This window comes from Schistocerca cancellata, chromosome 10 (assembly GCF_023864275.1).
Source record: "Schistocerca cancellata isolate TAMUIC-IGC-003103 chromosome 10, iqSchCanc2.1, whole genome shotgun sequence".
NCBI lineage: Eukaryota > Metazoa > Arthropoda > Insecta > Orthoptera > Acrididae > Schistocerca > Schistocerca cancellata.
This window is the reverse complement of record NC_064635.1, coordinates 137928006-137941157: the sequence shown is the minus strand read 5'-3', so window position 1 is coordinate 137941157 and position 13152 is coordinate 137928006.

The following is a 13152-nucleotide window of genomic DNA, read 5'->3' as shown; positions in this document are numbered from 1 at the left end:
GGAAATCACGGAAAACCTAAATCAGGATGGCCGGACGCGGGATTGAACCGTCGTCCTCCCGAATGCGAGTCCAGTGTGCTAACCACTGCGCCACCTCGCTCGGTGGCGGCAATGGTCTGGCGAACCATGTCGACGCAGACCTCACTGCTGCAACCCGACTGCACTAGTGCCGCATTGCAACTCCCTGACTGGCAGGTCCGGACTGCGTTCCAGACGCGTTCCAACTGACTGGCAGTCCGAACTCTCGACCCGAACCCCCTTACGACAGACAACGGCCGGGAAGTAATAGCAGTCGAGCAAAGATACTACAAGAGGGGATATGTCGATACGCGCTGCTAGCGCCGCTCACGGTCAGGCAAAGCAGCAACTCAGTGACAGTAATTGAAATTACAACATAATGAACACCCTTAGCTGGTTACAGGCGTTGACATACGTCAACGGGGACAGTTGAAAATGTGTGCCCCGACCGGGACTCCAACCCGGGATCTCCTGCTTATATAGCAGACGCTCTATCCATCTGAGCCACCGAGGACACAGAGGATAGCGCGACTGCAGGGATTTATCTCTGGCACGCCTCCCGCGAAACCCACATTCTCAACGTATTGTCCCGCACTACGTTCATAGCGCCCCCGCCCATTATACTCATTACTCGCGGCGCGTTGCCGATTCCCGTAAGAGTTCGGGCACTGTTTGTGCATTCGCACAGAAGAAGAAGATGGTTAAATGGCCGGAGAGCCTTAACTATATATATATACTAAGATGGTATCTGTTCTTTCGGACATGTCCGAAAGAACAGATACCATCTTGGTATAAATGTAATTTAAATTAACGTAGTGAGGTGGAAGTACGTTAAAAACAGGGTGTAAAATACATGATGGCGGGAACACGAGCCACTTACGGCTCAGTTCCATTTCTTTACATAATAGGGACATTTTTGCTATCATCGGCGGTACCCTTAAAGCACAGCGTACGTCGACGATATTCTACGCTCCGTTTTGTTGCCCTTCATGACTCAGCCACCCTGGGCTTAACATTTCAGCAAGATTATGCCGACCCAACGTGGCAAGAGCTCGTGCTGCGTGTCCTTGTGCATATTGAACCCTACCTTGGCCTGCAAGGTCGCCGGATCTCCCTCCAGGTGAGAACGTTTGGAGCATTATGGACAGGGTCCTCCACTACATTGGAATTTTGACCATCTAACTAGGCAACTGGGCAGAATTTGGCACAGTATCCTTCGGGAGGACACCCAACAACTCTGTCAGTCAATGACAAGCTAAGAAACTACTTGTAAAAAGGCCACAGGAAGACCAATGTGTTATTGAGTGCTCACTTTGTAAAGCTCTTTCTCTTGAATAAATCACTCAGTTTTCCTGAAATTTTAATCATTTGTTTTTCAATACACATACATCACCTGCGCCGGTTTCCGTCCGATTTTGATAATTGCTTCGTTGTGCGTCATCTTTTTTGTCTTAGAGTCTATAACATGGATTCAAGGTATGTGTTAGAAGGAATACCTTACAAGTAACATACACTACTGGCCACTAAAATTGCTATACCACGAAGAAATGCAATTGATAAACGGGTATTCATTGGACAAATATATTATACTAGAACTGACATGTGATTACATTTCCACGCAATTTGGGTGCATAGATCCTGAGAAATCAGTACCCAGAACGATTTGATACGTCTGGGCATTGAGTCAAACAGAGCTTGGATGGCGTGTACAGGTACAGCTGCCCATTCACACACGATACCACAGTTCATCAAGAGTAGTGACTGGCGTATTGTGACGAGCCAGTTGCTCGGCCACCATTGACCAGACGTTTTCAGTTGGTGAGACATCTGGAGAATGTGTTGGCCAGGGCGGCAGTAAAACATTTTCTGTGTCCAGAAAGGTCCGTACAGGACCTGCAACATGCGGTCGTGCGTTATTCTGCTGAAATGTAGGGTTTCGCAGGGATCGAATGAAGGGTAGAGCCACGGGTCGTAACACATTGAAATGTAACGTCCACTGTTCAAAGTGCCGTCAATGCGAAGAAGAGGTGACCGAGACGTATAACCAATGGCACCCCATACAATCACGCCGGGTGATACGCCATACTGGCAATGACGAATACACGCTACCAGTGTACGTTCACCGTGATGTCGCCAAACACGGATGTGACCATCATGATGCTGAACGTGGATTCACCCGAAAAAATGACGTTTTACCATTCGTGCACCCAGGTTCGTCGTTGAGTACACCATCGCAGGCGCTCCTGTCTGTGGTGCAGCGTCAAGGGTGACCGCAGCCATGGTCTCCGAGCTGATAGTCCACGCTGCTGCAAACGTCGTCGAACTGTTCGTGCAGATGGTTGTTGTCTTGCAAACGTCCCCATCTGTTGACTCAGGGATCGAGACTTGGCTGCAAGATCTGTTACAGCCATGCGGATAAGTTGCTTGTCATCTCGACTGCTAGTGTGATACGAGGCCGTTGGGATCCAGCACGGCATTCCGTATTACTCTCCTGAACCCACGGATTCCATATTCTGCTAACAGCCATTGGATCTCTACCAATGCGAGCAGCAATGTCGCGATACGATAAACCGCAATAGCCATAGGCTACAATCCGACCTTTATCAAAGTCGGAAACGTGATGGTACGCCTTTCTCCTCCTTACACGAGGCATCACAACAACGTTTCACCAGGCAACGCCGGTCAAGTGCTGTTTGTGTATGAGAAATCGGTTGGAAACATTCCCCATGTCAGCACGTTGTAGGTGTCGCCACCGGCGCCAACCTTGTGTGAATGCTCTGAAAAGCTAATCATTTGCGTATCACAGCATCTTCTTCCTGTCGGTTAAATTTCGCGTCTGTAGCACATCATCTTCATCGTGTAGCAGTTTTAATGGCCAGTAGTGTATAATTAATGGTAGACTTGTAAGTAGACTTATATACTGGACAACATGCACTGAAATAAAAAGAGAAAACCGAGCGAGGTTAGCACACTGGACTTGCATTCGGGAGGTCGACGGTTCAATCCCGCGTCCGGCCATCCTGATTTAGGTTTTCCGTGATTTCCCTAAACTGCTCCAGGCAAATGCCGGGATGGTTCCTTTGAAAGGGCACGGCCGGCTTCCTTCCCCGTCCTTCCCTAGTCCGATGAGACCGATGACCTCGAAGTTTTGTCTCTTCCCCCAAACAACCCAACCCAACCCAAAAAGAGAAAAAAGTTATCTACAATGTACAGCATTAACATTACCACATTACAATTTACAGTATTGCAAAACATTATTTACGCTTGTATGTGACCGGTAATATATATGAATATGTGAGAACAATGGTTAGCATGTTGGATGCCGGATGTTCAGTCTCATTTACGAATACGAATGCAGTAACAGTACCTGTTTGGGAGGTCTATGTTGGTGTCGGTCATACGTCCGTAGTTGACTAGTAACTGTGTTGCATGAGAATAAAAGTTTGGCTCAAAAGATCTCAGGTATGAATTGTATCTCCCCTGAAATAGTTTTTACTTGTAAGTCATTGTGACTTGTTTCCTGACAAACTGTGGAACATTTAATATGATCTGCAATGACTTATGTGGAACAATCTGAGGATTGTGGAGATGTGTAGATGCTGCATGTCCCCGTATGGGGCAGGCATACAACATGACTGCTAGTTTTGCGATTCATAATGTGGGATACCATTTTTGCTGTTTGGAAAATACCTATTTATTAACGGATATAGGGAAGTTAATACACTGTGTTCTTTGTTCGCAACGTCGGTTATGAGTTTCTCAAAGGTAAGACTTTTATCCAGGTAAATTCTAAGGTATTTGGCGGAGTCTGTAGAAGGAATACCTTCATTGAATAATAGCAGTGGGGCACGTAAATCCAGCCTTCTTCTTGTGTAAAACGTAGCTTGACGTTTGCCCACATTTGTTTTGACCCGCCATACCGTGAACTATTTATCAAGCTGTAGGAGAGAGCCTGGGAGTTTGACATGAATGTTCGCTACGCTGTTGTCAGTGTAATATATCGCTGTATCTCCAGTGAAGGAAGCCACATTGACCGGATCCAAATCTGATTCGTCAAATAAATATGTGTTAAACAGTGTTGGTGCCAAAAGGCAACGTTGTGCTTATGAGGACATTATAAGCAGTATCACCAGTAAATATACAAAAATTTGCTCTTTATGATACGAACTGATTAATCTGACACCACACCATGGGACTGTAATGCAGTCACCTCCTACAGTAAACAATTATATACTGTATCGAAGGCTTGAGCAGTGTCTATGTATATAATTGCAGTGGATTCAGCGGCATTATGGCATGACATCTGCTGTGAATTATTTCTTGATTTCGCAAAGCGTGAAGTAGAGGAAAACAATCAGTTGGTAAATTTCCTTTTTCTATCTTCCCATTATAGCAATACCCTATATCAAAAAATCTGTCGGGATTGCAACAGAATTTGCGAGCTACTTTCCCCAAACGCGTTACGCAGTTTTGTTCAGAAATTCTTAAACAGTGATACGTTTTGAGAAACTCATATACTTTTTTTATTTTTAATATGTTACATCTGGCTTCTGCCGGCACAACATAGCAAAAAAACTAATTCAGCTACATTTATGATTGAATCCAATACCGAGATTTTTTTAACACGCAAATAAGAAAAACGTATATCAATTATTTAAGAAGATTCGCAATGACATCTGAAGAATTCCAAGAATGATGGACCGATGGTTGGCTATCGGTAAACACGTCTAACGTACTCGCTCATTGTTCGTATAAAGTTAAACATGTAATTAGTTGAACATTTTATTGTGAACATACACAACAAATGGATCGAAGGACCTATCAAAATGAAACATCGGTGGCAGCAAGGACTATATTTTCCTATTTTTGTGTGTGGTAAAGGATACTGTTCCCAAGCTGATTTCGTGAAGAATTGGCGAAAACGGTACTAACTGCTTTGCGTCAGATGAATTAAGCCATATGATCTCCTTAGACAACTGCGTTATTGGAAAAACCGATACATCACTAAAAACAGAACATCAAACAAACCACATTCAGTAAACATTGCTCCAACATGGATCTTTGGATAGTGTGAGAAAGTCAACAGCAGCAGGTTAGTTTGTTTTACGTTGGAGACGAATTTGCCGAAAATAGCAATCAATGTGGACCAATGAAATTACCAAAATGGTACTAGTAAAGGGAAGGAAGTGCATATGACAACTCATATTATGTCTTAAGCGCCAAAGAAACTACAATAGGCATGCGTACTCAAAATACACGATATGTAAACAGGTAGGATACAGCGCTGCGGTCGACAACGCCTATATAAGACAACAAGTGTCTGGCGCAGTTATTAGATCGGTTCCTGCTGCTAGAATGGCAGTTTTCCAAGATTTAAGTGAGTCCGAACATGATATTATAGTCGCCGCACGAGCGATGGGACATAGGATCTCCGAGGTAGCGATGAAGTGGAGGCTTTACCACACGACCATTTCACGAGTGTACCGTGAATATCACGTATCCGAAAACATCAAATCTCCGACATCGCAAGATCCTGCAAGAACGGGACCAACGAAGACTGAAGAGAATCGTTCGACATGAGAGAAGTGCAATCCTTTGCAAACTGCAGCAAATTTCATTGCTGGACTATCAACAAGTGTTAGCGAGCGACCCACTCAACGAAACATCATCGATATGGGCTTTCGGAGCCGAAGGCCCACTCATGTACGTTTGACGATTGCACGGCACAAAGCTTTACGCCTCCCCTGGCCCCATCAACACCGTCACTGTAATGTTGATGGCTGGAAACATGTTGTAGCAGGGCCGGCCGAAGTGGCCGTGCGGTTAAAGGCGCTGCAGTCTGGAACCGCAAGACCGCTACGGTCGCAGGTTCGAATCCTGCCTCGGGCATGGATGTTTGTGATGTCGTTAGGTCAGTTAGGTTTAACTAGTTCTAAGTTCTAGGGGACTAATGACCTCAGCAGTTGAGTCCCATAGTGCTCAGAGCCATTTGAACCATTTGAACCATGTTGCTTGGTCGGACAAGTGTCATTTCGAATTGTATCTAGTTGATCGTCGTGTACGGGTTGTGATATTCGCTATTTTTGACCTCATTAAAACAGCAAATACGAGTAGTTAATACTTTCAGCCAGAAGGCAACTACTTGTTTATAAATAATGATTAATGTATAATGAGGCGTCGCATGGCGACGGTGGAATTTTCTAAATAATGTAATTCGTCGTCTTTGGGCGGCAATATAAACAGAAAAATACGGATAGATATGCGATCCTTCACTATTTTGTTCGCTGGAGAACAAATGAAGCCTTGAGCGCTAAAAAGACTTGTACTGTTTTTCTCGAGTAAGACGGACGCAGATTTGTGGTAGTCTGATCTAATTTTTACTAAATGTATAAAAACGTGTTATGTCTAAGTTTGAGTGAAGTGTAAAGAACAGTTATAACTTACCGTGACGACGCACGAGCGACTCAAAGAAGACAATAGCTATATAAAAGAGCGCTCAATGGACATGATACGGACATAAAAATCTACCGTCATCGTAGTATTAAGCTTAAGGTACGATATATGTTTTAGTTATAATAAATATTTGTTCTGGGAATACTGAATCATTTAGCAGTGCTCATTTCTATTATCTCCTCAGTATTATTTTCATTTTAATTATGCATTTTGCTAATATTACAGACTCCAAGATCAGCAGTCCAATGTGCGTGCTACATTGATAAAAAGAAAACTATTTTATCGTCTTCTTGCATCAGCTTTAATATTGAATTTCCCTTTTGTGTGATGTTACAGTTGTTTTTGCGTCCTTAAGAACTTTCTGGTCCCTTAGGAAATTGTTTTGTCATAAAAATAACTTCACAACCGGGTATGATCGTATCTACGATCATGAAATAATTAGAAAGACGATAACGCAATTTCTTAGTCAACAGCACGCTAGTTGTGACTGCCTCAAGCCACATCTCATAATGCAATATTTTATGACAATGGTCAATCCATGATTCTTACGCCAATTATGATTGATAAAACAGTTAGTTAAATCTCAATTTCCAACTTTCCATTGAATAACAACATCACTTTTATTTTGTAACATCACAGGGTATGGAGACGATCTCATGAATCAATGGACCCTGCATGTCAGCAGGGATCTGTTCAAGCTGGTGGAGGCTCTGTAATGGTGTGGGGCGTTTGCAGTTGGAGTTATATGGCACCCCTGATGTGTGTAGATACGACCTTGACAGGAGAAACGTACGTAAGCATCCTGTCAGATCACCTGCATCCATTCATGTCCATTGTGAACTTTGACGGACTTGGGCAATTCAAGAAGGACATTGAGACACCACACACGTCCATAATTCCTACAGAGTGGCTACAGGAAAAGTCTTCTGAGTTTAAACACTTCCGCTGGCCACCAGATTCCCCAGACATGAAGATTATTGAGCATATCTGGGATGCCTTGCAACGTGCTGTTCACAAGAGATCTCCACCCTCTCGTACTCTTACGGATTTATGGACAACCCTGCAGGATTCATGGTGTCAGTTCCATCCAGTACTACGTAAGATATTAGTCGATTTCATGCCACGTCTCGCTGAGGCACTTCTGCGTGCTCGGAGGGGCTTTACACGATATTAGTTAGATGTACCGGTTTCTTTGGCTTTTTAGTGTATAACATCTTACATTTTGCTGCCCTGCTATGGCACTTTAACAGCCGCTTTTACAAAATAATTTGCAATTACATATGTTTTCCTTACTGCTGACGTATTTATTCTCCTTTCACTCAAGTTACTGACAGACTCAAATCCTTTCGTGGTAACTGTACCTTCAATTTCTCTCGCACATATATAATTGTGCATAACAGAACATGTTTTGGTTGTATTAAGTGCGAAATTCAGTTTCAATTCAGTCATCAGGGGAACGCAAACCACAATATGCCAAAGAAATGCACAATATACCTACGAGTTAGTAACAAACGGTAGTTGAAAATGGAACAGCATTTTATCTCCAAGTGGTCGTCGTACATGTACTGTGAGTCCAGGTGTTTCATTACCCACAAACAGTTATGGCATAGTTATCTCACTGGAATTTGGTGAGCCAGAGCACTCAGTCATATAAAATGTATTTTCTTTCAGGTCTTTTCACAATGTCGATTTGTTAAAAAAATTATGTTGCCAGAAACTTTTCCAAACCAGCTAACGTCAACAAGAACTAATGTGCACGGCGTGCCAGGAGAAATCGTCAGTATTCAGGGTTATGACAAGAAGGGTCATCTGAAGCAAAAAACTACATATGGACATACAACCCACTCCAAATGGTTTTAGAACACAATGCGCATTTCTTTTTGGGATAGTGGCGAGCAAGTATGTGTCTCACCACACAACCTCTTTGAAGATTTATTCTAGCTCAACGCATCTTCTAGGTTTCAACCTGCTTGGGATATCTTTCTGTGTTAGAACTAAGTGTGGACCCAAAACTGAACCCTGTGGGACTCCCATTGTGATTTCTCCCCAGTCACTAAAATTTTTTACCCTTCCAACAGTGTTAGAATTAGTCAGGACAACGTTTTACATTATATTTGTTAAGTGTGATTCAAACCAGTTGTGTGTAAAGTTATTAGTTCTACAAATAACCACATGCATTAAATGTATTCTGCCCTGTAAACCATTAGGAGTAGGGCACATGTCCATTTGAAGATTCATGCTTCAAATGAGCATTGCTGTAAAATCCCTGAATACTGACAATTCCTCCTGGGACAACCCGAATAATCTGACCCAGCTACAGCTGGAAGAACAATGGAAAGTAAGGCTTTCTAGTTGTAAATCTGTCGTCCACTAGACTTTGGCTTGGGCAAGTGACTGTTCACTAATGATCGCCCCCAAGTAGTCTGTAACATTTGCACGGGTTTGGAATCCATTTGCTTTACTCTTACACCTCTCCTCTGTCAGGTGAGGCAGACACTTGCTATATAGGCAGTCCCAAATCACACAGCACGCTGTTCTCACTTTGTCACTTCATGTCGACTTGCCAATCCTGTTTGTATAGGGCAGCTTAAGCAAGTAACAACGAGTAGCCAAATAACTAAAACCAAATAAATAAACCTACGAAACTTAATTCAATATTTGGTCATTACCTAACGATGTTACGAATTTGAAATTTAAAAGTTCCAGGCAGATTAACACTGTGTGTCAGAACGAGACTCGAACTCGGGACCGACGCCTTTCGTGGATAAGCGCACTACCAACAGAGCTACACAAGCACGACACACGACTCCTCCCCAAAGTTTTATTTGCGCCAGTACCTCGTCTCCTGCCTTCCCAATTTCACATAATTTCTTCTGCAAAACTTGCAATACTAGCGCTCCTGGAAGGAAGGATGTTGCGGAATCACGGTTTAGTCGCAGGCTGCAGAATGTTTTTAGAGTGAGATTTTCACTCTGCAGTGCAGTGTGCACTGATATGAAACTTCCTGACAGATTAGAGCTGTATACGAGACCGATACTCTAACTCGGGACCTTTGCTGTTCGCGCGGAAGTCTGGGCACCTGAGCTACCCAAGCACGACTCACATTCCGTTACTTTAATTTCAAGTTAATTGCTGTATGTTATCTAAAAAAAAAGACAGTTACATATAACTTTTCATTTAATATTACTAAAGAAATAAATTCAACCATTTCATTTATTGGCTATATAATTATCAATTTTCTTTAAATTGACTTAAAAGTGTTATTACAAATAGTAATGGAAGTAGTGAGTTAATTTTTTTAAGCTGAGATAATTTTTGGCTGAGTCAGAATAGTAATATCCTAGAATTCACTCACCTTTCAAAGTTAAAGGCAACATTTGCCTTGAAGGTATAGCTAGTCTCATGTTCGTGTCTTGCTTCTGCAATGTATTTCTAAGCATGTGATGTAACCTGAGAACATTCTGAAGTAGTTGGAAAATTTTCGATTGTTTCTTTCGGTTCGTCAAATAAAACTTAAAAACGTCCGTGTAATAACTGACTACTCTATAGTTGATGAACCCAATACTTTCTATTTTTCTTTTTTCAAAACTTTGGCCATATGTACACCGAAACTGCACAGCGTCAATGACCCACCCTGGCTATCAGCTTCAAAAAAGAATAAAAAGGAGGAAAAGAGAGAAAAACAAGTTCATTCTTCTTGCATGGACTTCTCATGGCAACCGTCTTCATTATAAGAATATTTCTCGTTGTACTAGAAAGAACAGCGTATTTTTGTTCTTTCGAGTCCTGAATTTCTATTGTCATTTAATCGCAAGGTACATTTTTATCACGTAGTCATTACCTTTCTTTTTAAACTTTCTCAACAAAAACAGTTACAAAATGTTTCGTGAACAAAACTGTTCGTGCAGAGAAGGGAAAAACGACACAGTACGTGGCTAACTTTGCCCCTGGATCTGCGAATGTATATCTCAAGTTTTAAAATGAAAATAGTCTTAATGCAATGTTAACGTAAAGTGTAACTGTAACTTGTTTCATGAATGACGTACAAAAGACAACTGCTTGTACTGAGTGGCTATAGCCTCGAGTGAGGCACGTCATATTTCTTTGCGGCCAACCACCGATGTATACTACTTATTTACTCAGTACTGTAAAGAGACACAACTCTCCTTACACATATTTTCTAAGTATCACAATTAACTCAAGCAATAACGAAAAGGGAGCAAGTTCATTGTCAAGCGGCAATGTAAGACTATATGGTGCGACAGAATCTCATTTTTTTTTATTGGCAGTTTTCCTCCTAATCGAATGAGAAAAATTACATAGCACAGAAAACACTTGCCGGCCCTTGTGGCCGACTGGTTCTAGGCGCTACGGTCGCAGGCTCGAATCCTGCCTCGGGCATGGATGTGTGTGATGTCCTTAGGTTAGTTAGGTTTAAGTAGTTCTAGGGGACTGATGACCTATGTTAAGTCCCATAGTGCTCAGAGCCATTTGAACCATTTGAAAACACCTGAATCCCAAAACAGTGGGTTTTAATTTTTTACGGAAAACACTCACTCGAGATATAATAGTGGTCAGTGAAGTGAAATGGAACGAAGACAAGTATTTCTGGTCAGATGGATATAGGGTATTATCAACAGCAACAGCAAGTTGTATAACAGGAGTAGGATTCGTTATAAATAGGAAGGTAGGGTAGACAGTGTACTACAGTGAACATTTCAGTGGAAGGGTTGTTCTTATCAAAATCGACAGCAAACCAACACCGACAACGATAGTTCGGGTATACATGCCGACGTCAAAAGCTGTAGATGAAGAGATAGAGAAAGTGTAGGAGGATACTGAAACGGGTAATAGAGTTCATAAAGGGAGGGGGAAGACTAATTGAGTTCTGTAATACATTTCAGGTATTAATAGCGAATACTCTATTGAAGAACACAAGAGCAAATAAGGAGCATCATGACAGATACAGGGATTTGTGGCTACCAGCTTGTTGTAGGTAGACTGAATACCGTAACATCCAAATCCACCAAAAAGAAACGGAAAATACATCTATGTGAAAATGCAGATATAACTTCATTTGACACCTCCATAAGAGACAGTCTCCGGTGCTTCCAATTTGATTACCTGATTATGTAAGCGTAGACCAAATTTGATTTAAATTCACGGAAGTAGTATTGATGACAATTGAGAGATATACTCGTACAACAGATAAAAAAGAGTGGCACTGACCGCCCATGGTACACAAAACAGGTCAGAACATTATTGAAGAAGCAACAGAAAAAGCATGCCAAATTTAAAAGAACGCAAAATCCCCAAGAATGACGAAGTTTTAAAGAAGCTCGAAATTTCACGTGATCACCAAAGCAAGATGCTTTTAATAGTTCCCACAACGAAACATCTGTCTCGAAATCTGGCAGAAAACCCAAAGAGAGTCTGGTCGTAGATAAAAGTACACTAGTAGCAAGACGCAATCAATACCTTCACTGTGCGTAAACAATGATGATGTTATTGATGACAGCTCCACTAAAGCAGATTTGCTATATACGGTTTTCCGAAACTGATTCACAAAAGAAGACGAAGTAAGTACTCCAGAATTCGAATCAAGAACAACTATCAATATGAGTAACTTAGAAGTACATATCCCCGATGTACCGAAACAGCTTAAACCACTTAACGAAGGGTTCCGGTCCAGATTGTATTCCAGTCAGGCTCCTCTGAGAGTATGCTGATACAATAGCTCCACGCTTAGCAATTGTGTACAATCGCTCGTTCGTAGAAAGATTCGTACTCAAAGTGTGGAAATGTGCACAAGTCACACCAACAGACAAGAAAGGAAGTAGGAGTAATGCGCTGAATTACAGACCTACATCATTAACATCGATTTGCAGCAGAAATTTGGAATATATGCTGCGTTCGAACATTAAGAATCACATTGAAGGAAAAGATTTATTGAAAAATAGCCAAAACGGATTCAGAAAACACAGTTCTCGTAAAACACAAGGAGCTCTTTATTCTCATGAAGTACAAGGAGTGATACTGACAGGGGATGTCAAATTTATTCCATATTTTCAGGTCTCCAGAAGGCTTTAGACACCGTTTCGCACAATTGTCTTCTAATCAAATTGTGTGTGTGTGTTTGGAGTTTCGTCTCAGTTGTGTGATTAGATTCGTGATTTCCTTTCAGAAAGGTCACAGTTCCTAATAACTGACGGAAAGTGATCGAGTAACACAGAAGTATATTCTGACGCTCCCCAAGGAAGCGCTGTACTCGTTCTGTTGCTCCTGATCTACATAAACGATTTAATAAACAACCTGAGCAATTGCCTTGGATTGCTTGCATATGATGCTGTTATTTATCATCATGTTAAGTCACCAGATGATCAAAAATGATGTTTTAGACAAGATATCTGTACGGTGCAAAAAGCGACAATTGACTCTAAATCATGAGAAATGTGAAATTATCGACATGTAACGTAAGTTACACGATAAATCACACAAACCTAGAGGCAGTAAACGCAATGAAGTACTTGTGAATTACAGCAATGAACCACTTAAATTGGAACGATCACATAGATAATATTGAGGGAAAAACAAACCAAAGACTACGATTTATTGGCAGAACACTTACAAAACGTAACAGGTCTACTAAAGAAACTGCTTACACTTTGTTTACCTGTCTTC